The sequence below is a fragment of the Myotis yumanensis genome, unplaced genomic scaffold (assembly GCF_028538775.1).
Source record: "Myotis yumanensis isolate MYYU_CA2020_CCGP unplaced genomic scaffold, mMyoYum1.0.hap1 SCAF_3, whole genome shotgun sequence".
NCBI classification, from domain to species: domain Eukaryota; kingdom Metazoa; phylum Chordata; class Mammalia; order Chiroptera; family Vespertilionidae; genus Myotis; species Myotis yumanensis.
This window is the reverse complement of record NW_027223754.1, coordinates 171,556,574-171,582,064: the sequence shown is the minus strand read 5'-3', so window position 1 is coordinate 171,582,064 and position 25,491 is coordinate 171,556,574. Positions and strand designations below refer to the sequence as shown.

General features: G+C 37.9%; 1 pseudogene; it reads left to right on the top strand.

The window, feature by feature from the left end:
* Positions 1 to 3,385: 3,385 nt before the first annotated feature.
* Positions 3,386 to 3,735, top strand: LOC139005584 (small ubiquitin-related modifier 1-like; annotated as a pseudogene).
* The last annotated feature ends 21,756 nt before the right edge of the window (positions 3,736 to 25,491 follow it).

The following is a 25,491-nucleotide window of genomic DNA, read 5'->3' as shown; positions in this document are numbered from 1 at the left end:
AGTGTTAAGATTAGAGTTAATTAAGTGGGCAGCAGGTTTGGTTAATGGTTATCAGAGTATGATTTAGTTAATGACTATCAGAACCAGGGATCTGCAGGGATGAAGGTCACATTCAGAAATTGGGGGCTGAGTATCTCCCCAAAGGGTCTTTGACCGTATCTTTTAAGCCCGTGAGATAAAGACTGGGAAGGAAGTTGTTATTTAGCATAGTGGGAGAACTGATGTCCTAGCAACACAACCAACCTATTTGACCACATCAAACCACTGGTTTATTGGTCCTACTTTGTTCTCCTGATTTCCAGTCTACAGTTCATATTGACTTCCCGCATTTCCCTGCCTCCTTCCTTGTACTGATCCTCCTGGAAAAACAGCTTGGTCTCAAGGGCAATTATGCAGACATTTTATTTACTAACCTTTAATAATGGCTGCATCCTCATCTAAAACAATTTCTAAACCATAATTAACAAATAGTTTCTATAAATGGGCAATAAATATTTGAGATTTGATATTCTCAATAGGCTATTCAAGCTCATTGCTTATTTCACTTATATCATAGATTGCAATCACTTATTAGTCAGAAGAAATGAGGTTTGTGGGAACAACTAGAAGTTTTGAAGATTATTCAAATATCTCCTCCCTCTTAAAAGTCATGCCTTGGGGTCATTTGAAATGGTCAATTAGATTAATTCAGGGGACCATGTTTTCTCTTTTTCCTAGATCAGCAATTCACAATGTGAATTTTTTGTCTTGTACATAGACTCATCATAAAGTAAAGTAGAAATCTGAGGTAATTATCCAGAAACTTAAAACCCTAGCTTTCTCAGACATATTCCAATGGAAATATTAAAAGCATTAGCATAATAAGTAACTGAACATTTTAATAAACAATAAATTTATTATGTGGAAACATTAACACACTGGCCTCACAAATTCTTGACCTCATGATTTCCGAGTAGTTTTTCAAATATTATTTCCACAAGCATCCTCATTGCTTAAAATTACTTATTCTGCTATCTCAAAGGGAAATACCCTTTTCTGTCCATCACCTCTCATCATTACCTCTTCCTTTCATTCCAAAACCATTGGCCCTTTCCTTTTCTTTAAATCCATTATATACACCAATATTCAGCTTGGATCCTATGACCAGTTCCTTATAGTTTAATTTTAATAGCAGCTCGAATGTTCGCTCTCCTTTTAGCAAAACTACAGTGTAATGTGGGTCTAGACTAGGCAACTTCTGGGCCACGTTGTCTTGATGGTGACAGTATGAGGATGACGATTCATTCAGTACAGGAATCCAAAACTCTTGCCAGGAAAGAATGTGATCAGTAAAGAAGATTTTAAAAGCTATAGTCTTGAAGATCTGAAGATTGAGAGAGAGAGAGAAGCTGAGAATATTTGGACTCCTCTTATAAACTGTCCTGAATAAAGAATAAATGAAACCCTGAAGGTTAATAGATTGGAGTGGAAGATTACAGGTCTTTAGCAGTAGATTACAGTACTAGGTAATGACTTTATTAAAACCCTAAAGCCTGGGCTCCCAGTCTTCTTTTATGGAAGTAAGTTTTCCAAAGCTAAGGTAGAGGATCAAATACATTACAGGTTGTTGAATAAGACCACATTCTAGTTGCATTGTAATATCTTAGCTTGGTTTCCAACCCAAATTTATTGAAGGAGTGGGATTTCTTGGTTGGGATTCTCCCCAGCAAAGTGTATTTATTGCTTGTCTCCAGCACTTTTGGGTCAGATCTAGTATGTATCTATTATGGAGTATGTATGTGCAGATATGCATCACAGGGCATGAGACAAGGCTCACACAAGGGAGGGGTGTGCTTGTTCACAATTAGTTCACAATTACTAGACCCTCTCCTCCCATTTATAGTTAGAAGCATCTCCTTTCTCTGGATCTTCCTTGCACACTTCTTTTTCCAGAGCTTGAATTATAGTCAAACTGATCATTACAGCATAGTTGTTATTGAAGTTTCATCATTTAATTAAAGAGTATGTGTACTAGTGAAATGAAATTTAAGTGTGAGAAGAAAGAAAATTGTTTCTATGAGTAGTTGAATGCCGTGGAGAGACATATTGATAAAGAATAGTAAATTAGGCATCTGTATTAGTCAGAGAAGCAGAACAGAAGCAATAATATACATATACATATACATATACATATACATATTCATTTACATATGTATATACATACATATAAGTATGTGAATATACACATCTAAATACATCATACATGCATATATAAATAAATATTTATTACATGTATTTATATGTATGAGTGACATTTATTTTAAGATATTGACTTGACAGTTATGGGAGCAAAAAAGTCCTAAGATTTGCATTTGGCAAGCTGGAGACCCAGGAGAGCAGATGTGTAGTTCCAGTCGGAATCCAAAGACCTGTAAGTTCCAGGCTGAAAGCGAGCAGGGTCAAGATCCAAAAAGAATCAATGTATTAGTCTGAGCCTAAAGGCCAGAAGAGACTAATTAATGTTCCAGCTCAAGGAGGCCAGTGAAGCTCCTTCTTACTCAGCCTTTTTATTCCATTTAGGTCTTCAATTGATTAGATGAAGCCCACCTACATTAGGGAGGGCAATCTGCTTTACTCTATCAATTTAAATGTTAATCTCATTCAGAAACACCCTCACAGACACATCCAGAATAACTTTTGGCCATTCCATGGCCAGTCAAGTAGACACATAAAATTAATTGTCACAGGATCATTGTGGCATTTATTTAAAAATTAGAGAATTCAAAAAATTTCTGAATCCAGTATAAGAAAATTTAGATGTGTGTGCATTATGTGAAAAGAGGATAAAGGATCTTTTGAATATGGTTAGATTCATATCCCCCAAACAGGTCTGTGTTTTACATTCAAAATATTAAAGTGTAAATTAACACTTGGATTGTGGGAAACGAGTTAAGTCGGCTCACGTGAATTGCGCGTACTCCGCGGGAGCTGTCTTAACTCGGTTCATATAGATTTGCGGTGGAGTGCGGGAAACGTGTAAACTCGGGCTGATTGTAACTGCGTATTACCAAATATTTGTTTGTTTGCCGTTCCCAAAGATACCTACCTGCGTATGCGAACCGCCATCTTATATTTTGGCGGGAAATTCACCCGACACCGTAGTGTTAACATGTTTTAAGGTAAAATAAAATATATTCATATTTGAATATTTTCATTATTCTTCACCTTAACAGAATTTTTTTCAATTTACCCACCAACTGGCTGTTTTAGATAATATCAGTTAAGGGTAATTCTAGAGATGTGGTTTTGTGCTGTGGGGGAGAAAGACAGATTTGTAAGCCCAGGGCAAGGCCCTGCCTAGCCGAGGCCACTGCTATGCGGAGATCCCGTGGGAAACACCATCACCATGTCTGACCAGCATGGAGACCCCAGATATTCAGACTTATACCAGCTCAGGGCCCACAAAGAGAGAGGCAAAACCTTCAGCTGAGGACTTGGAGAATAAGAAGGAAGGAGAATACAGTAAGCTCAAAGTCATTGGACAGCAGTGAGATTCACTTCAAAGTGAAAATGACAGCACATCTCAAGAAACTTAAAGAATCATACTGTCAATGACAGGGAGCTCCAATGAATTCGGTCAGGTTTCTCTTTGAAGGTCAGAGAATTGCTGATAATCACACTCCAAAAGAACTGGGAATGAAGGAAGAAGATGTGATTGAAGTTTACCAGGAACAAACGGGTCATTCAATGGTTTAGATATTCTTTCTATTTTCTTTTCTTTTCCCTCAATCCTTTTCTATTTATAAAAAATATTTCTTTTGTAATGTGGTGTTCAAAATGGAATTGGAAATTGACACATACACACTCACACACACCCCATCTCTTTAAAACATCTGCTGTTTTGAATTCTAGTACCCATTCTTCATTATTATTTGTTTTCGTTGGGCTGATTTTTAGTGATCAAGTCTCAGCCTCTTTTATATTGCCCTCTCCTTTTGAAATATTACGTGTGTGCATAGGGAGGCCACCTTTTTCAGGACTGTGCATTTTCAGGCTTGTGATAAATAAGGTCGACCAATGCAAGTGTTCATAATGACTTCTAATTGGCCCTGAAGTGCTAGCATGTGATTGCTTCACTCCTGGACTCTGACTTTCAGTGGGAGGTGGGAGTTTTTCAGAGCACTGAACTGTGGAAAAATGACCTTTTCTCAGCTTGAAGCTACTTCTAAAATCTGAAGGTCTGGACCAAAAGAAGAAGAATATCAGGTTGGAGTCAAGATGACAGATAAGGTGAAAGTAAAGATTAACTCTAAAGATGGCTTCACTGAAGAGAAAGCATTTTAAGAATAACGAAAAATCTTGTCAGAACATCCCTGAAAAGTTTTAAGTTTCATTAGCAGTTAATTAAGTTATTCATGCAGAAAAAAAGAGTAATTCTATTGCGTAGGGCCATAAAATTGATAAGTACAGTCAAGGAAATGCAACTCATGAATGTCAGAACTATTTATGAGGACAGCATAATTTTGCCTAAAGGTATCTTTTTTTTCCCTTACGCATCCTACATATATACCAATTCTTACTATTAGGTGTTTTAAAGGTTGCTCAGAACCTGAAAATATCCATCATGGCCATTTCCAGCCTCGGGTAATGTCAATCATCTGATCACTCCTCTCTTACTATTGACTGCTGAGCATTGTTGGAAAAAGTCATACAATGATGCCAGCTGGCATTACAACCAATCCATGTTCTCTAACATCTGCTGGCCTATCCAGACTGCTGGGCAATCATTTATCTCTAGTTGACTCTAACTCATGCAATTTTTATTATACATCTTTCTTGCTTTCCCGACTCTTACAACAGCTCAAAATCACTTGAGAAAATAAAAACCATGTAATAAGAATTGCCTCCACTTTCCTCAGTTCAACCACAAGATATAACATTCTTCCTTCTCTCTCATTTTCCTCTTCCTTCAGGGTTTTCTCTCTCCCTTGGCAATCCCATTCATGTCTATAAATGAAGAAGTCAGCACACAAGTCTGACTTCTGCATTTTCCCCAATGTTATCATTTGACTACTGAGTGTCCTCAACTCGATTTTCTGCTTATGTTTTAAACTCAACACCTTTAAGTTCTTTAAGTTTCCTTCCCATTCTATAAAATGTGGAGGGTCCATCTGCACAGTTGTCTTTATTCTCCGATTCATTTGCTCTGGTGAAGATAGGTGAAAGGGTTTGTTTGTTTTCCGCTATCTCTGGCACTAAAATTTCATAATCCTTTTATTGTGCAGCGTCTAATACCCCATCGACTTTCCTCCCCAGGACTTAGCCCCATAATGCATTCATTTTGGCCATCTCAATTATAAGCTTATTGCTATTCTAAAGTGAACTTGCATTTACCTGCAGCTCCAAATGACAAGCTAAATGAAAGATCTTTGCCAGTCGATTTAGTATATGATAACCTATCTCCTGAGAGATTCTCCCTTTCCTTGAACAGGATCTAAGTCCAATTGGCACAGGCTCCCCGAAGGCCATGCCTGCCAGCTGTCACCAAGTGCTTCCAGGTGGCCATCTGAGCTAATGGACAGTACTATCTATTGGAGGAATTGGAACCCAATTACAGTAACTCGCAGCAAAAGCAATTCACCTTCCTTTCAGGAATGGAAGGACAGAGCGCCAAATGCAGCAGGTTGCATATTTTTGCTCATAAAATACATAAGTTGTCAAAATCATTTTTCTCTAAACACTTTAATGGAAATCCTTGGCAGGCCTGTACACTAATGATTTCCATATTAATTCAGTGCTCAGTTGTTGCACTTTATCCCCAAACTCTTTGCATCACTCCAGCAGTGTTATCTTTTATTATGAATCACGTGACTGGGCTATTTTCCGAGGAAGAGGGTAGCTCTGTTTCACTGAGAAGTGCTCTGTGACTCGCCTAGGATGGCCTGGCTGACATCAGTCAGAATAGACTGGGTTGACTCTGGAGCAATTTTTAATAACCTGCATGTTGAGTTATATAGACCCAGGATAATCGAAGAAAAACATTACAAAGCAAATGAAAAGGGGAAAGAGGGCTTTCAAAGTTAAGAAAGCTGTTCCATTTACTTTAGTAAGAGTGATTTTCAGACTTTAAAATATTGGAATATCATTTTCTTTGGATATTTAAAATTTTTTTCCTCAAATGAAATTTTAAATTTTTACCGGACCCCTTAATGGCAGGGGCAATTTTACTGCCAAATTGATAAAATAATAGGGAAGAAGAAGAAGAGATATGATTCAAGAGAAAAAGAAATCGCCCCCCATTATAATATCCAGAGAGTGCAAGTTCTTGGGCTCTGAAGGCTATCTGAGCAACGTTAGTGGCCAGATTAAAATTCATATCACATCACGAGTTTGTTTCTACTGAAAACTGCTCAGCTTGGCTTCATCTGATATGTTATCAGCCACATTTTAAGTAGCACGCCTCTTACCTTTAAGAATGTGATAATGCGTCCTACTTAGCCATCAAACTAATTTTGTGTTTTGTTTAACCCTTCAAACCTCTCTTGCCAGAAGGGCAGGGAGCCCAGGTGAATCCATTCTGTTTCCTGGGCAGGTGCTGGCTGCCCACCCTCCAGTATGCAGTCGTCTATGCTTCCCTTGTCAAAGGTAAGCTATTCAAATTTCACAGCCATAACAGCTTTCCTCCTCCTTTTTTCTCTTTGCCCTCGAGATATTCTCGGAGGATTTTACTCAATGCCATGTGATGCTGAAGTTGTACAGGAACGGTATGGTAATTGCATGAGAGCTACAGTTAAGGCCTAATGAACATTATGTTTATGAAGAATGTAGCTCTGATTTCTAAAAGCACTTTGGTAAATTATACAAATTAAATATTCATTACTTTGTACTTCATTAGTTCACATTTGGCACACTTTTTCTCATTATAATAGCCTGGAGTAAAAGCTTTTTAGTTTTTTTTTTTTAAACACTCTATTCTGTTATTTTTCAGAAACTCTTTACTTACAATATTAGGACAAAGCTGTATTTTTTCCATGGGGGCTATAATATTCAGAGTTTTCTTTTTAAAGCACTACATGTTTTATTTCACACAAAGGATGTGACTATCTGTCTGAAGTTCTTATTTCAATAGTCAGCACAAAAATATCTAAACTTTAAAAAAAATCTTTATTGTTGCTAGTATTACAGATATTCCCCCTTTTCCCCATTGCCCCCCTCACTTGGTTCCCACCCCACCCCAGCCCTTCACCATCCTATTGTCTGTGTCCACAGGTAATGCATATATGCATATGTTCTTTGGTTAATCTCTTCCCGTCCCTCCACCCACCACCCCCGCCTCTGCCCTCAGATTCATTAGTCTGTTCCATGTTTCCATGCCTCTTGTTCTATTTTATTCATCAGTTTATTTTGTTCATTAGATTCTTTGTTCATTTATTTTTATTTTTAGATTCAATTGTTGATATACATGTATGTATTGCCCTTTGTTTATATTTTCCCTCCTCCTCTTCCTCCTCCTCCTCCTCCTCCTCCTCCTCCTCCTCCTCCTCCGCCTCCGTCGTCTTCTTCTTCTTCTTCTTCTTCTTCTTCTTCTTCTTCTTCTTCTTCTTCTTCTAGAATACCCTTCAACATTTCATGTAATACTGCTTTGTTGGTGATTAACTCCTTTAGCTTTTTCTTGTCTGTGAAGCTCTTTATTTTCAATTCTAAATGATAGCTTTTCTGGGTAGAGTAATCTTGGCTGTAGGTCCTTATTATTCATCACTTTGGCTATTTCTTGCCACTCCCTTCTGGCCTGCAAAGTTTCTGTTGAAAAATCAGCTGACAGTCATATGGGCACTCCCTTGTAGAATCTTTTTTTCTTTATTTTCTTTATTGATTAAGGTATTACATATGTGTCCTTATCCTCCCCCCATTCCCCCCACTGCCACCTCACTGCTCATGCCCTCACCCCCTTGGTGTCTGTGTCCATTGGTTATGCCTCTATGCATGCATACAAGTCCTTTGGTTGATCTCTCCCCCTTACCACCCCCCACCCCCGCCTTCCCTCTGAGGTTTGATGGTAAAGCAGCAAGAGAAAATATGTACACTTTTAACTCTGATTTTCACTCAAAGTTTATTTACTGCTTTTATTCTTATTTTAAACATTCTATTTCATTAGAGAGAAACCTCTTTATTAAGTTAAAAGTGTTGAAGAGGTCTAAAGAATGTTTATTTTCCAAGTTGAAATAACTTTATAGTAATTGATTATTCACTGGGTTCTGAGAAGTTAAAAATTCTTTAGGTAGTAAGGTTGTTTTCCTGAGATAGGTGATAAATAGACAAGCTTCCTTGGCACGGAGAAGTTGAAATAGAAAAAAAGAATTGTGATTGGAGCTACTCTTTTCCACTTTTAAATAGCCTAGTCAGCTTAAATGAATTCTTCCCTCAATGTATTCAGCAAATGTGCGTGTGTCTAAAATTCTGAAAATAAGTAACTCCTCCTAAGATTCTATGAATCAAATGTCTGTTACACTGTTACATGCAGATGTACAGTTACAGTTAAACAACTAAAAGTAGGTAACTTACCAGTACAAATGTACTTGTAATCAAATCAAATGTCATCAGATTTAGAGATCTTCAGATTTTTTTCATTTAAGATTTCCACAAATGGCAATTAATGGTGGGTCTTTACTATCTGAGAGAGAGCTGAATTCTGAGAACATATTTTAAAAGAATACAGATAAAATGGCCTGCCTGAACTAAAATAAAATTATATTTAAACTTAGGGAGCATTGGACTAGGAGACAGAAGACTGGAATTTGAGTTCTGGCTGTGACATGTAGTCTTGTGGTCTTTGTAAAATCCACTCTTTAAACATCAGTGATCTAATGTGGTAACTAGGAGTAATAACACTTGCTTTGCCCACTCCTCTGGGTCATGGTGAATATATAGTTAGATGATGAAACACTAGAAAAAATTTAAACATAAAACATTCTATAGATTAACTCTATTAAAAATCTAAATTATGAGCTCCATAATTTCCATTCACTAAAATATCAAAAATAAAATATTAACTCCATTTTAAAGCATGCAAAGTGAAGAGAGAATTGTGGTCCAGGCGAATAATGAGATGCTATCTCCTCTTGAAAGCTAACATATCATATTCTACCAGCTTGCTTCAACAGGATGGTCATTACAATCCTTTAGGTGACAACCTCTTCATTATTCTTTTTGTTTCTAGTATTTATTTTAACTGACTTTTTCTCTCTTAAGAAATTTAAAGAGAATAATAGGGACATAGAATAAGCTTCCAGCAGGAACTTGGAAGAAAAGGCAATAGAAGGCTTTATAGCTATTAAATCTACCCATTTCAAAATTGAAAGAATCAGAGAAGGGCATGAAGTAAGGAAAGGAGCACTGTGATGACTTGAGAAGCCTAGAGAACAAAACAGAACGTAGAACACAGACTAGGAAAAGGGTGTTGGCAAGTTGTTTCGCTTTTGCATAAGTTGAAAAAGAAGCTCTTTTTAAAAAGTATATATTTTTAATGATTTCAGAGAGGAAAGGAGAGAGATAGAAACATCAATGATGAGAGAGAATCATTGATCAGCTGCCTCCTGCCATGCCTCACAATGTGTCCCCACCCAGAATCAAATCATGACCTCCTGGTTCATAGGTTGATGCTCAAACACTGAGCCACACAGGCCAGGCAAAAAAGAAGCCCTTGAAAGCAGCTAAGAAATAAGAAAGGTAATACCAAAGACTCTACTTCAGAAAACCATGTAAAGATTTGCTTGGTAGCAGTATTTTGCATGTACCAAAGGAAAAAAATACTGAAGGAAGCATCTTAGATGCCAGAAAAGCAATCTACACATAGATTTTGACATGTCATAAAGAAGCATCTGAATTTGTCTGCTAGATTCGTTTGAAAATAAAATGGTAATTGGAAGGAGTCAACGATAATGGGGGAATTTCAAGTTAAAGTGATGGGATGAGCAAGGAGTTTCCTATGGGATAAGAGTGACAGGCTAGGATAAATATTAGGACTAGCACAGAGTTAAGAAATAATGCCTATTTCTGTTCTCTATTGATCTATGTTCATGTCTGACACTAAAACTTACTTAAAATTCACTTTATTCAAAGAGCATGTTCAGCAAAGTCACAGAATCATGATAGCAAAATATTTCAAGTAGTTCATCCAACCAACCACTCTTTGGATCTTTCTCACAGCATTCCAATCAACAGGATGCCTAGCTTACGTGTAAACAACTCCAGGGATGAGATATTCAGTTTCCTGAAGCAACATATGCCACATTGGGTGAGCTTAGTGTGTTAGAAAAGTCCTCCTTATATTCAACTGGAATCAGTCTCCTCTAACTGCTCCTCATTGGCCCTATTCTACCCTTTTAGGGTCACAAACCTGATGTCTGCCTATTTGTTCAGTTCTGTGTTCTTTACTTTTTTATACTAATGTATTAGAAAATTATTTACACAACCATTATATACTATGTGATTATGAACTATTTCCTTATCAGTGGTAACAGAGCTTATCCCACCCACCCACCCATCCACCCACCACCACCACCAAGCTCCATGGTGCTTTACCACAGGTTCAAGGCTCTGTGACAATCCCACATCTCTTCCAGTAGAAAGGGAACTTACATTTGATGAACCCTGTGAAATGCCAAGAATATGAAAGATTATATCATTTGATCCTCTCATCATCCCTACAAAGTAGTACTGTGGTATTGAGCCCTTTCAACAGATAGTCATCAGTTTTATCCTTTTACACTCAAGAATGATCATATCATTACTTTCCCAGGTACTGATTTTCTATGTGTACTCTTGATTTCCCTAATACATATTTTATTTTAATGTTAATATTTTTATTACATTTAATATTTGCTCTTTTAGAAGTGTTTTCCAATTTTTTTTTCTTGAATGAGTCGAGACAAATAAAATAGACATTTCACAGATGGGGCGCTGAAGCTCAAAGAGATTGAATAACTTGACCAAGAGATGATCGCACTCTGGAAAATGGATTCTCCTTAACTGAACTATTGAGAATCGGTTTATAAACCCAAAGTCTCATTTACTACTTTCTATGGAAGATCTATGTGGAAGGATAACGGATGTCCATTCTTGCACAAAGCCCTCCGACACCAAGTCACAAATCAAGGCACACATCAGAAGACTGCTTAGCAGTAGTTCTCAACCTGTGGGTCGCGACCCCTTTGGGGGTCGAACGACGCTTTCACAGGGGTCGCCTAAGACCATCAGAAAACACATATATAATTACATATTGTTTTTGTGATTAATCACTATGCTTTAATTATGTTCAATTTGTAACAATGAAATTGGGGGTCACCACAACATGAGGAACTGTATTAAAGGGTCGCGGCATTAGGAAGGTTGAGAACCACTGGCTTAGAGGCACTGAGAAAAAGAGTCTATGATGCCAAAATGATACTAACATCAACATAAATAGCTTAACCATTCATCATCTTTGTTTAGAGATATTTCAAGCTCAGGGTTTTTAAAATGCTCATTAAAATTATAGCAGCAGGTCTCTCAGACATTTTTGAAGCCAGACTATTCAGGTTTTATTTTTCAAATTTCTTTTCTCAATGTTACCAACTGGTTACCTGCATTTGCAGGCACAGGACTTCCTCATTTTGTAACCTCAAAACTTATCTTAAAATGAATATACTTTACGTATGCTTATTTATTTCAGGAGAATATATTGGTAATATTTTAAAATACCACAAAGATACCACCATATTTTTTTATGGATCATTTTATGACCTCATCCCTAAACAACTGGGATATGCTTTGTTTGAGGCATGGAGACCTGGACACATCCTGTGAAAAAAGTGAGATAGTTCCCTCGAAGAAAATGAATGATAACTATATGATGGAAAAACATGTGGGACCAGGGGCACAGGGCCCTGGAGAGCAAAACTAGAGAGTGTGTTCAAAGAGACCAGGTTCGGCTGTTAAATAGTCCACAGTCAAAAGGCCACAGGCCTGAGGTGGAGAAGGAGCTGATCTGAGAACATCCATGATTTTAAGGTCCAGGATTGATGAACTCCGGGAGCTCTGAATTCTCTCACAGAACTATAAATTTTCACATTCTGATGTGTAATGCTATTAAGGAATCCTCAAGTCTTCAGGCAAATTTTCTTAAAATGTCATTTCTTACTGTTGTTTGGAGAATTTAAGGGAGATGCAAACTTGGGGTTGCTTGGAAAGAAGAACACCATGAAAATGCATAAGCAACTAGCAGTATTAGCCTCAGAAATTGAACCACCGGGACAACAGGGGAGTGTTTATCCCAAAGGTATCTATAAATATTGCTTCGAATTTAAAGTTTGACAGTCTTCATTGAATTTTTCAAATTATGATCATAATAAGGCAAACTCCCAAATGGATATGTTATCAGCTATGTAAAATCAGGAACACATAGTTTCAGAAAGGGAGACAAATATGGCAATTTGTTATACTTACATTGATAAAGCAATGCAACTAATAGAAAATATACTCCTTTTCTTGCCTCATAATTGTGCAAATGAATAATAAATGAGCATAAAAGAGGATTTATAGTCATTTAAAATTCATTATAAAACTAGTGTTTTACATATATTGAGATTTTTTTTACACTAAGGTATCTTTTATATTTGAGAATCAGGTTTTTTTAACCTCTCAAAAAACATCAATAAAAAATCCACATTTCTAAAATATGATTCAATGAAACTGATTTAAATTTTTAAAAAAGTTTTTCTACTACTAGATTTCAAAAATTCATAATACTATATTAGCTTATGTTACTCTTTAACCCATAGAAATTAAAATTTTAAGCAAGCTCAGTTCAATTACATTTTAAAAGCTAATCAGTGCTTTCAACCCTTTTATCTTTCTTCGTCCTGTGATACAAACACATGTTATTAAGAATATTAGGGTCTTGGAGTTAAAATTCTAAGATGAATACAGATATTTAAGGCTATGAACTCTAATGAGCAAATAATGTCAATTTAATTTTCTATAATTACACTTACTTTCATTTTTGAACCTCCATTCTACTGGATAAAAGCAACTTAATCTTTGTTAATTCAGAGTAAAAAATAATAATAATTCAGTTTCTCAGTCAAGTTGCACGTTTTCTGAGTCAACTTTTATTTGTTGTGTGCAAAATAAACTTGTATCTTCCCTTGAACACAGCCCCTGTGGTTTTGTAAAAGTTTTGAGAAGGCTCATACAATGAGTCTTACATGCACTCATGCCACCAGCTCCTCTGACTGTCCTTATGCCCAGATGGTCTCCTGGTTTTGGAATCTGGAGGGACGCAATTTCTTATCCAGTCTCCAATCATGGATCACAGGCAAACTTGCTGTATTCTCTCAAGAAATGCAATGCTACCTTTTTTTTCTTTCACCTTTTTTTTTGGCGGGGGGTGGGGGTGGTGATGGCCAGATCTTTCTCAGATATAATTGTGTCCCTCTCTGGGTCACAGGAAACATTCAGTTGCTCTCCAAACCCCTCTGGGACCAAGAGGAATACATTGAAAAATCTCCACCCTCCTCTGACCAGATACAGGAGGGAAAGCCCTCTGGCATAGGTTGGGCTCTTAGTGTGATTCCCTACAGTGGATGGGTAATTGACTCTTGATTTTCTACCAAGATCTGTTTGAGAATGTGCTCACAGCAGGCTGCATTAGGGTGGGAAGGCTGAGAATGAGGACTGAAAAGTGCCAGCTCTCCGGGTATTATCTTCTGTTCTTTAAAAACCATAAATTAATTCACTGTATACTCAAGAGTCCCTTGGCACAAGTCCGGGTAAATGGTTAGTTTTCTTCTTTACCTATGAAAACACCAAGCACCTTCTTAGATAGTCACTGACAATCTAAGTTTCCTTTTGCTCAAGACTTGTCTGTCCTATAGTCCCTCCCTGTGAAATTTTTACCTTCTTGAGGGCAGGGCATGACATCATGCACTTCTCTCAAAGTCAAGTTTATGGGGGAAAAATGTTGGCCATAAGTCCTCCAGGACCATAGATTTTGAAACAAAAACAGAAAGGCATTGCAGTCATTTTACAATGTTATCATTTTTCAAATCATAACACTGTACACTTAAAATATATCCTATATAATAAAAGGCTAATATGCAAATAGACTGAACAGTAGAACAACGGGTCACTATGATGTGTGCTGACCACCACGGGGCGTGTGCAGAACATGGCGGGCATTGGCCGCAGTGGGATGGTGGAAAAGGTGAGTGGGGGTGCCAGACCAAGGTGGGCCACTGGTCACTATCATTGGGGTGAGCCTCTGGTGGTTACTAAAAATTCTTTGCTCCCACGTGCCGCAGTCCTGCCTAGCGCTCGCACTTATTGCTAGTGCCGGCCCCGCTCGCACCCACAGCCAGCACTGGAGCTGCTGCTTGCACCTGCTGCTGGTGCCTGGCACCGGTCCTGATCACTTGGTGCCATCAGCAGGTGCAAGTGGCGGCTGCTGGCCCTGATCACCCCTGAGGGCTTTTCCACCTCTCCCTGCCCCTGAGGGGCAATCAGGGCAGCAGCCGTAGCTCGAACCCGCTGCTGACACTGGCCCCAATCGCTCCGCACAATCAGCGGGTGCAAGCGGGGCCGGTGCTGTCAGCACGTGGGTGTGGCAGTGGTGGGAGAGGGGCTTCTGGTAGATGGCACTGGGGGGCTATGGCGGGAGGGGCTAGGCCAGGACATGGAGGATGGGCCAAGACCCACCCCTATGCCTACTGCAGACATGCGGCCCACAGTTCCTTTCAGGGAGCATGAATTCGTGCACTGGGCCCCTAGTAAAATTGTATTTGTCATTATCCTAAACAAAGTTGTGGGGGAAGGAACGACATTGAGACTCAAGAAATTTTTCTGTCAAACTTGTCTCTGCCATAAATGTCGAAAATGATTAGATGGTTTGAGAATTTATTAGATCATTTGAAAATATTCTGGGATTTAAAAGACTATAATTTATACAATTAAACATTTAAATTCAACCAATTTTGTTATCAGATAAACTCTTAGCTTAGTAACCAGCAATTGTATAGGTAATTTCCTCTGAATTATAATTTCAACTTAAATGGGATATTACACTTACTTAACTAGAGAAAGTATGCTCTTGATTGAAAAAGTAAGTCTTTTTGAACTCTTTCTTAGCATAAGTTCTTTGCCAGTATTTTGAAGAAATATTTTTTATGCCAATGTAGTTTCAACTTAGAAATCAGTTTTATAACACATCTTAAAAAATACTCTCTAGAGTCCAATTTTTAGACAATTTTCTTGCAATTTTCAGTTTCTCACATAAACTTTTTTTTTAAAATATATTTTATTGATTTTTTACAGAGAGGAAGGGAGAGAGATAGATAGATAGTTAGAAACATCGATGGGAGAGAAACATCGATCAGCTGCCTCCTGCACATCTCCCACTGGGGATGTGTCCGCAACCCAGGTACATGCCCTTGACCGGAATCGAACCTGGGACCTTTCAGTCCGCAGGCCGACGCTCTAGCCACTGAGCCAAACCGGTTTCGGCTATGGGGTTTATTTTATATCAGCCAAACTAACCTACACAGGGAAGAACTGAGCCTAGTTTTCCCACTTATTAAAACTGGGAGTTAAGGTTTCTGTCCCATAATATAAAAATTACTTCCCTAGTCATTTTTAGGATGTCAGTCTTACTCATTCTTTAATAAATCAGTAATAACTCCATTTCTCGCTGCTTTTCACACAAATACTCTCCTCCCTGCAAAAACAAAACATACAATTTTGATATAGAAGGATGGGGAAAAGTAGGTTTACAACTGTTCATAACACAATAATTAATAAATAATTATACAAGGATAAACTGTGTTTTACGTACTTGCAACTGTAAACCTACCTTTGCTTACCTTAGTATGTCTAAAAAGACACTAAATGACTATGCACCATAAACACTTTCTAGATGAAAATCACTGCTGATAAGAATATCAAATAGGATGATCACTAAAGTAAATAATGCAGCAGCAACTTGAAAATTGAAAATGAGTTTACTCTAATACCCAGCAAACTCATATCTAGGTAAATACTTTTTAAAAGACTTAAATATGCGCATAATGGTCACTTACAAGGATGGCATTGCGGCATTATACCAATGGTGAAAATCAGATATAAGCTGAATGACTTTCAACAGAAGAATGAATAAATCAAATATTAATCGTATGAAGCAGCTAGAAATGAACTTGATATCTATCAACATTAGATCTCAAAAACATAATGTTGAGTGAAAAAAGCAACCTGCAGTTTCAGTTAATACATAAAGGGTGAGGCAAATTGAATGCATTTTAAAACACAGAGGACTAGCAATAATATGTTATTTGTGTGCATGTATGCTTATAGGTACAAAAACTAAAAATGGATACACACCCAATTCGTTCCCTAAGCTCTAAAATACTCTCAGCCTGTTTTTAGCCAATATACAGGGTGTCCCCCTAAAATGTGTAGACACTATGTCTTTAGACTCTATTATTGAAAATAAAATGTTTTTGATAAACACTGCCTTTATAATTATGCAATGGGTGCATTAAAAAAACTGTCTGACACATAGTAGGACTAGCTACTTACTGAAAAATGTATTCATAATAGTGATTGCCTGGGAGCTGCTCTAGGAGAGAAATTAAATGGGGAGTAAGTAACAAGAGCACCAACTTTATCTGTAATGTAATATTCATCATATTTAGAAAGAGAGAGGGAAGGAGGAGGAAGAAAAAGACTTGCAAATAGGGAAAGAATTAACACATTGCGGCTGTTCATTGGTCCGTGGATGTCTTTGACAATTGCCCCTACACCTTTCTTTATTCTTTAGCTTTAAAAAGAATTCAGTCTCACAAACTGCAACCCATATTTTTAAAGCCATGTGCCTTAAAATTAATAAGGAATTTTAATGCTAAGCCCTTGCCACTCATAACTCTGTTCCAGTTGTTTCATGTGTATTCACTGTTATTTTCTTTAAATTCTGAGCAATTCCTGTAGCACTTCCCAACCTTTCATTTGTCATGTTTCTCTTAATATCCTGATTTAAAAGTCAAAATACTTGGCTGGCTTCTAGCCTCAGTTCCACATGTAAGTAGTAGTTGTGTGACTTTTAGCAAGTTGCTCAATGTGGAACTTTATTTCCTCGTTTGAAAATTAGAAACATTGCAGATGATCTCCCTTAGAGCCCCTCTCACATTTAAGATTTAAGAACTTTATAAGCCATCCCTGCCAGTGTGGTTCAGTGGGAGAGCATCAACCCATGAACCAAGAGGTCCCTGGTCCAATTCCCACTCAAGGCAGATGCCCAGGTTGCAGCTCCATCCCCAGGAGGGGGGCATGCAGGAGGCAGCCAATTGATGATTCTCATCATTGATGTTTCTAACTCCCTCTCCCTTCCTCTCTGAAATCAATTAACAAATTGTTTTTAAATAACTTTATAAGCCCTATTTCCTTTTAGTTCTAAAATTTGATATTGATTTTCCCACTAAATTCCTATTACACATGTTTTGTACTTTTACTATAGCAGCAAGCACACTCTCTCCCTACAATGACTAAACAGTACACGGAGGACATGATAAACATCTGCTGTTTTAAGGTGGAACATTCTAGGCTACAAATTAAAATTTTGGAAGAATCAAATCTAATGCCTGTTTTTGAAAATTCATAAAGGCTGCCTTAATTCAAGCCACAACGCTATGAGAGGTGTTCATTGGATTGTTTGCTTACAGCAAGTCAGTGTTGAGGTATATACTGTTTTGTCTTAATGTTGCAACATATCAATACAACATGCATAATGCCTACCTCTTCCCCCCTGTGTTTGAGCCATCCTAGATGAAATGGCCTGTAATCCCTGAATCTCTGCCATCTCCAACATGATCCTTTTGAAGCCACTGCAACGTAGACCTGTTTCTGTATGACTTTTAAGTTCCATTTCACAGCCCTGCTTGAAAACCCAGTTACTATGGTGATGTGTACCACTGCAGAGAATCTCCTTCTCCACAACTGAAGCTGTACCCTATTCAGTCAAAATGGTATCTATGGCTTAATGGTTCAGCAAAAAGGCTGACAGATCTATGGTCTCATTTCCGACTGAGAGGTTTTTAATAAGTAGTTTGAGCTCCTGAAATCTGAGAAGACTGAACAGGCTCTGTCTAAATTTAGCAGGTCAATCTTAAAGGACAGTTCCCGGACAGATCAAATACTGTGTAAGTTGGAAAATGCTGAATCGACATGCCAATAGGTGACTCCTTTTTGAGGCAATGAATAGAGAAATAAACAGACGACCCCCTGGGTCTTTCAGAAGAAAAGAAAACTGACATATAGGGAGTAGACACCTCTCCCCCAGCAGGATTGTCCTGTCAAGAGCCCCAACTCATTCTGGCGCTCACCCAGCTGGACTCCCACTGGCCTCTTAACAGCTGTGGCTCTATCTCTCCTCTCTCTATAGATGACAGGAGTGGAAAAGGGGACAGTTCTCTGTCACTGCAGAGATGTGATCTTGGTATTCTGAGAGGCATCTCTGACTGCATTTTTCTTAAATACGTATTATTTTACATAAGGATTAGATTCAGTAATAGCATATGTCATGGGTTAGGATTGCAGTTGACTTATTGCATTAATACCCTCTTTGTCCTTTTTATATGACAAACTACATCCTCAGGTCTGAACAATTGCCTGAAAATGGAATTTTGGGAAAAAAATGTTATATTAGATAACTTTGTAAACTGGTACAATATGAATGCCTCAAAGGACAGAAACTGCTTTCTTCCATCTTTATAGGCATCCAGCCATCTGCACATGTCTGACTAGTGTGACAAGCACATGGTGTTTAACAGTGTTTGGAGGTGAATAAGATAAGTGGATAAGACATAAATAAATTTAATCCTAAGTCTTCTTATATGGGAAACATTTTCAGACACGTTCCATCTATTTATCACAGTTTTTCAGGAGATATTCTTCTAAAGCCTAAGTAAAACTACTGGTCAACCCCCCTCTCCCTGTGTGCTGGTACCAACAAGTAAGAAATAAGAAAGCTATGTGTTCATAAAATGAGCCAATAAAAATTACTATTGTAACCACAGACTGCAGATTAATAGGGTCGAGGTCTGTAAATAAGAACATCTGATGACATAAGCATTAACATCTTAAAATTAATATCTGATCTGAGATAACTGCACAGCTTGAGGCAAAATGCAGGCCACGGCCAAGTCTTTAGTGTGCAATATTGGCAATAAGGCCTGAATCAGCATATACTTTTATCATTAGATGATATTTCTACCTCGGAGACTGGTTTTAATTGTGATCTCTATTTATAATTACTAATCAAAATGCTATGAACCAAAAAACCCCTCTTAATTATATGGCACTATATATTTTTTAATTTGATAAAAGATTTAGTTCTTCATTTTGTGTGAGTTTTCCCCAAGGTTGACCCCATATCCTCGGTCAGCCATGAGTACATATTTACTTGAAACCCTTCTTAGGTTGCTAAATTGTAAATAACTCCAGATCAAAATGTTGAGAAACTCATTATCTAACTAAACTGCTTTCCCAGATCACCTAGAAATAATAACAGCTTCTTTAAATACAACTTGAAAAGAATCTTTCTGAACATAGGATGTATTAATTGTACAGTTTTCAATCAAAACATTTTGCAAAGCATATTAGAAACAGTTCTAAAGCATCCAATTGATTTCATTTCTCTCCTTAGCTTTCCAAAAAAAAACACCCCACAAATATAATTTTCTTTCTTTCTTAACTCTGCTGTTTTATAAATATAAGTCCTGTTAAATTTACTGTCCTAGCCTGGCCAGTGTGGCTCAGTGGTTGAGTGTAGACCCATGAAACAGGAAGTTACGGTTCTATTCCCAGTCAGGGCACATGCCCGGGTTTCAGGCTGGATCGCCAGTGGGGGAACGTGCAGAAGGCAGCCAATCAATGATTCTCTCTCATCATTGATGTTTTTATCTCTCTTTCCCTCTCTCTTCCTCTCTGAAATCAATATATTTCCCCCTCTGCCATATCAATAATTTCACACCTTTTCAACTACAATGCTACAGGTGTGACTCCCTAAATGTGCATTCTAATTTCATACAGTCTTCTAACTCCAGGCCTGCCAGTTAGAAATCTTTATTAAAATAACATATCTAAACAATATGTATCAGTTTCTCTGTTCTTTGCCCCAAATAACCTCCTCTTAATATCACCTTGTATTATCAATACCTTTTCTAGTTACTACAGTGCCAAATCTCAGGATCATTATTAATTTCTTCCCCTCCTTAACTTCCATGTGAAATAAGTTCCATCTGTAAGTTATGTCTGCAGTCTCCTATTTCTTTCTCCCCAATCATTCCTGGCCCTGCTATCTTAGTTCAAATTCTCATTACTTTCCATGTACATTATGACTAGAACTGCCTTACTGCTCACTGGATTTCTTGCTCTAATTAGCTAAGCCAACACCACCTAAAGTGACTCGGGTACATAATATATAACACTAGAGGTCTGGTGCATGAAAATTCATGCACTGGGGGTGGGGGGGTCCCTCAGCCCGCCGGGAGCCCTCATGGGATGTCCTTGGGAGCAGGCCTAAGCTTCAGTCTGGCCTCCCTCTGTGGAAGGTGACCAGCAGCCTGATCAGGAGATGGTGCAGGCAGCGAGCAGAAAGCCCCGCCCCCCATTGCACCACTGCCACCAGTGGCCTCCCTCGACCCTGCTGGGCTGATATGGGGACAGCAAGCGGCCGGCCCTGCCCTGAATCGCCCCGCCACTGCAGCGGGAGGCCACCAGGCGGGCAATCAGAGGATGGCACCGGCCCCATCACCCCACCACTGGTCAACGTCGCCCCACCCCCACCCCCACCCTATAGCTATCCCCTCCCTCTGCCGGCTAGCATTCGCCTTGGCTGGCCTGGCACCACCTGTTCTCTGGCCCTGCCAGTCCTTCCGCCAGCTATTCAGTTGATTTGCATATTATACTTTTATTATATAGGATTATACAAAGAATGGAATTTTTAAGTCATTCCCTTTGTTATAAGTTTGTGCACGTGTGTGTGTGTGTGTGTGTGTATCTAGTTATATCATTGGACTATTTAAAGTTTTCATGTCATTTGATCTAAAACTGGAACTCTCAGACACTGATGGTGGGAATGTAAAATAGAACAATCATTTTATACAACTTTTTTGTTGGTTTCTTATAAAGTCACATGTGCACCTACCAGGTGTCTCAGCTGTTCTAATCCTGGGTATTCGTGCAAAAGAAAGGATTTAATCATTTTGATAATCACCCTGACGCATTAGATTAACCAGTTTTTAAACCAGTATTTGTCAACATCTAACAATGATGCACAAGTGCGTTTTTGTGATGTATCACGGCTTCTTAAACTAAGCATTTTAAAGTTCTTGGGAGAAACAGAACTTCTCAGAGAATGGTATAATTAGGGAAAACAGGTCACATCGTCACAAATTGCATTAAAGAAACAGGCAGGAAAATAGTGTCAACTTCATTATTTCTCCTCAAAGAAATTGAACTTGTCTTCCATTTTATTAGAAGACTTGATATGTGTGAGTTTACTCACCAACTCATTGATGTGACCAATTGCATTTACAGTAGACAAAACTAATGAATACAGGGGAGAGGTGACAGTTGGGAAGTAGAAAACAGGGCTTCTTAGTCATTAAACCTGTATAGACTATGTCAAGCTCCCGTCCCGGAATACCTCAGAGCGCTTTACAACCATCATCTATTAAATCTGCCTGACACTGAGGCAAGGCAAGAAGAATAACACCACCACCTCCTTTTTGGAGTTTAGAAAAAAAATACCTCTGCCAGTTAAAAAGAAAGTGAGCTAAGAGCAGGGAACAGCACAGAGCATTTTTCCAAGACCATGGCCTCTGAAACTCAGATGTCTAACAGTGGCCCAATTAGGCTGATTATATAGGAGAAGGGGCAGGGAGTTAGCTAGCTATTTACCCAACTTCTCGTTTTTTTCAATTATCATATAACACCGTATCCTTCTTTGTATCCCCAAATATGTGGCACCTGGTAGGTATTCCATTTTTTCATCCTTGCCTGAGAGTACTTTTCCATTATTTTTAGAGTGGAAGGGATGGAAGGAGGGAGGGAGAGAGAGAGAGAGAGAGAGAGAGAGAGAGAAAGAGAGATGTGTCTACACATTGATTGGTTGGCTCTCGCTTGGGAATGAGCCTGCAATCGAGGTATGCACCCTTGACTAGAATCAAGCCCTGGACCCCTCAGTCTGTAGGCTGACACTCTATCCACTGAGCCAAACTGGCTAGGGCTATAACAGTTATATTCAAGTATACATGACAGATCATAAAATTCACCCATTTAAAATATACTGAATAATTGTTAGTAAATTTATATCATGACATAACTATCATTGAATTTCAGTGGAACATTTCTATCATTCTCAAAAGTCCCATCACATTGGTAGTCAGTTCCCATTCCCTTTCCTCTTCCCAGGCAAACACTGATATGCTTTCTGTCCTTACAGTATTACACTTTCTAGAGATGTTATATAAATTGAATGGTGGCTTACATATTATTTTGCGTCTGAATTTTTTTCACTTAGTATGTTTTTTAATCTATGCTTTTTTATGTAGTGATTTTTTGCATGCAATAAGTAGTATTTGTTTATTGCTTCACCAGGTGATGACATTGGATTGCTTAAATTTTTTATCTATTATGAATGCTGTTTCTATAAGCACTTGAATTTTGAGTCTCGTGGACATACGTTTTTATTTCTCCAGGATAAATATCCAGGAATTAAATTACTAGATCAAATGATAATTATATGTTTAACATTTTATGAAACTGCCAAACTCTTTTCCAAAGCAAGTGTACCATTTTGCATTATCACAAGCAATGCATGAGGGTTCCAATTTCTATGCATTTTCTCCAACTCTTAGTATTTTCAAAATTTTTATTATAATCATTTTAGTGCATGTAGAGTTGTATCTCTGTGTGTATGTATTTTATTGGTAGCTTAATGGAGGTAAGATACAATAAATTGAACATATATAAAGTATATAATTTGTTAAGTTTTGACATAGGTATATAACCATGAAATAATCACTACAATATGATAATGAAGATATTCATTATAAACAAAAGTTTCATTTTTCCCCTTGGTAATTCCTCCCTCCGGCACTGATATCCCTACTCCATGCCCAGGAAACCACTGATCTGTTTTCTGTTACTGCAAATTAGTTGCATTTTTTATGATTTTATATTAAAAAATTAAATCATACAATGCTGTCTCCAAAACCCTCGGTAAAGTCTGCTGCTTACATGTCTCTTGGAAGTGTCTTGTTTGTTCTTTTCAAATTAAATGAATGAAGGACTAAATCCTATATTTGACATAATGCCTAACAGAGAAAGAAACAACCAGAAGTCATAGAAGAAAACAAGGATTCAGTGGAGGCAGATAACCAGAGCCAAACTGAGCATGAGACTATGTTTTTCCTGCCCTTAGCAAATTTCAGGAATCTTGGAAAAGCACAGAAATTTCTGCACAAAAGGATAAGGTGATCTAGTTGAAATGTGAACTGCATATAGATTTTTCACTAGGCAACATCTCCTTATTTTCACTGAAAAGAAGTGTTTACTTCTACTAGCAGCATAAAAAGCAATTATAATCATTAATCTCCCCATGGTTCTACTTCTCAGCAGTCCTAATGTACATTATTTCCATTTTCCCTCATTTTCAGATGCTGCCTTCTACTAACTAACCTCTCATCACAGACATTTATAGCTACCAGATGCTGGTGCGTTCCTTTCCTTCTTTGCATTCACATTCCCTACACTGTGCCCTGCATAAACATTGAATGCAATAAGCATTTCAGCTGTTTTAAATTATTCTAGAATATATGGCAGAGTTCACTCGATTTAGGAAAGGCAGGACAGATGTATCAGTGTAACAAAAGAGATATTAGAATAAAAATACCAATTGACCAGGCTAAAGTTAGTTTTGCATTTTGTTTTCCGCACCTCCCTTCACTTTCATATTGGTAGAAAAACCAAGAATGTTGGAAATAAAGTAGGGTTGTTAACCATGCCGGCCATCACGAGAGACTGAGCCTTGACTTCTGCAAATAATATTCAATGACACATTTTAAGAAAGACAGTTAAGTACTTAACATACCAGAATGAGTAACTTTGGCTATGTGTGGGCTTTTCTTAGGGAAAGCTTTATGGAAACTGTGACATTTGCATTGCATCATGAAGGAACAGTAAAAGTTTGTCAGACAAATAAGGAGAACAACTTTCCAGGAAGAGAAAACACTGCATCCAAAGAGTCAAAAAAATGGAAGAACTAAGTGTGTTTTGTGTATTGTGAAAAGTCCAAAAATTATGTAACATGAGGAGAGGTTATGAAGGCAAGTTGTTGAAGGAACTATTCAAAGATGATGGTCCTATTAAATCCCTTTTAGAAAGTTCAGTCAATGATTTCGTGTCTGGAATTTCTCCAAACCACAGTCTAATTGTCAGCCACAGATCATTGTTCCAGGACCCAGGAGAGCCCAGACATTTAGTAGCTCCCTCTCTCAGACTGCCCTTTGTATATAGACCGTTTGCCTGGTCTGATGACTCAGCCTCCATGCTGATTTCTCTCTGGAACTTGACTTCAGGTACATCCCTTCTGGTTCTATTGACCATGATCTTTAAAAAGAACTTTGTGACCTCCTCGTTCATTTACAACACACACACACACACACACACACACACACACACACACACACCTGCCTCGTGTTATATAGCAATTACCTGCTAAGTCTCTACTTCTAGCCTTCCTCATCAGAAAGTGTGATCAGGCAATTAGCAATGAAAAGTCAAAGGATTATTTCAAGCAAAGGGAAAATGTGTTAAGAGTTACTCAGAGTATTAACACTGGTTATTTTTTCTTATTAAATATAAAAGCAATAGTCATTTAAAAGTTTGGAGTTCAAAGAAAGCCAGATAATGAAACTTTAGCAAATTTTCTCAAGTGATAGGACTTTGAGTGGAAAGTGTTTACAAATTAATTAGGCTATAGAAACCACTCAAACAACATAAAAACAGTAAACTGTTCAGATTTTTTTAGAATTAAGTATTTGCTTAATTCCATCTTCCCCACTGCGCCTCCCTCAACTCCATCGTGTGAATTTCATTACCCAAAATAACATGGGAAGCTGAGAAAAAGAGACAGAGAAGGAAGAGTGTCATGTAAGATAACAAACATGAGTACTGATTATTGAACTGCAATGCAAAATAATATTAAAATTTAAATCCTCAAAGCATGAACTTGGAGAGATTTGCATGATATCAAGAAGTCATTTATTATTAGTTTTTCTGCACCTATAGATAAATGAAGCCAAGAAAATCTCCATTTTCCCAGCTGCAAATTTTCTGACTAGGGTGGAATATTAAGCTATTGAGTTTTAGAGTGTTGTCTACTTTAACTACGAGTGTTGAATATAACATGAGTAATCAGCATGA